The sequence below is a fragment of the Cynara cardunculus genome, assembly GCF_001531365.2.
Source record: "Cynara cardunculus var. scolymus isolate 2C chromosome LG 11, CcrdV1, whole genome shotgun sequence".
NCBI classification, from domain to species: Eukaryota; Viridiplantae; Streptophyta; class Magnoliopsida; order Asterales; family Asteraceae; genus Cynara; species Cynara cardunculus.
This window is the reverse complement of record NC_037538.1, coordinates 13,719,634-13,721,201: the sequence shown is the minus strand read 5'-3', so window position 1 is coordinate 13,721,201 and position 1,568 is coordinate 13,719,634.

Sequence of the window (1,568 nt, the reverse complement as noted above, 5' to 3'; positions counted from 1 at the left end):
CGAGGAGGGGGGGCGCCGAGTTGGAATCGGCTGGGGGAAGGGAGAGGGGGGATCGGTGTGTCAAACGGCTTGGGGTAGGGGAGGCCGAATATGGATAGAGRCCGAATAGGGATAGGCGGGTGGGGGTCGGTTTGTTGAGGGTGTGAGTGAAGGGAATCGGTTAGAGAGGATGGAAAGGAAGAGGGGAGCCGATGGGGTGGAGTTGTAATCGGGGTGTGAAGAAAAAGGAGGAAGTGCAAGGGATATTTATAAGGAGGAGGTGGGAGATCTAGGGTTAGAAGAAGAGAGAGAGAGAGAGAGAGATGGGCCGAAGATGCGTGGGCCGAATGAGTTTGGGCCGAAGGAGAATCGGTTTGGGGCGTTGTTGGTAATCGGCTAGGAGGGAAATCGGTGTGTGCATTCGGTTTGAGGGTTAGGCGGCTTAGCAAGCGGATGGGGGGGATTCGGCTTGTGGTAGGGCCGAGAGTGAGAGAGATGGGGGTGGGGGTAGGATCGGTCTAAGGTGGGAATCGGCTAGTGGGTTGAGAAGTGTTAAAAGAGAAACGGCGTGGTGAGGGGAATCGGTTTATGGTGGAAGGGAAAGATGGAATCGGTTTGTGTTAAGGTAGGGGGATCGGCTTGACAAGAGAGAGAGGGAGGGTAGAGGCCGATTTAAATCGGTGAGAGGAGAGAGGGGGTGAAGGGGGAAGCCGAATGGATAGGCTTGGGAGCAAGCCGAATGGGGAGCAAGGCCAAAGAAGGAAGCGGCTAGTGGGGGGGAGAGGTTCGGCTTGTAGATGAAAGGGAAGCCGAATGGGGGTCTTTGTTATGTAGAAAATCGGTGTGTAAGGATCGGCTTGCCTATTCGGTTTGGTTGACAATCGTCTTGCATAAAAAGAGAGGGGGTTGAGGATTTTGAAAAGAGAGGGGTGGGCCGAGAGTCAGAGGCCGAATGGATTTGGGCCGAAGGTATGCGGTGGGGGGAGGGTTAGCGAGGAAAGTTACATATATTAAAATAAGTCTACAACACACAAACATAAAATAAAATTTTTAAGCTTTTTCATTTATTTGAACAAAAATGTTCTTTTTATTTAAAAGGATACAAACATAAACTAAAAACAAGAAAAATAAAAACAACACACAACACATAATATATAATTAAAAACTTTTTATCTTTTTCTTCTTTTTACTTAATTAATTTTTCAAACATAAAGGAAATTTAAAAAAAATACAAAAAAAAACATTTTTAAATAGAAACCTAACGTTAAAATTAAAAAAATATTAATCAAGTTTAAAAAAAAAACAAATTTTTAAGCAAATCACACAGAGACGTTTTAGAGAGAAAAAAGGGAATTGATTTAAAAAAAAATACACGAATGTAAAACCCAGCATTTTCAAAAAATCAATATTTTAGAAAAAGAAAGATAACATATTCACACAGATATCAGACTATTTTTGAGCAAATGACATACAACATTTTTAGAGAAAACACAACCCAAAGGAATTGGTGAAACCTCAAAAAATTATTGGTCAACATTTAACATGCCCAACTCACTGATCAAAAAATTGAACCGAGATTCATCAAGAGG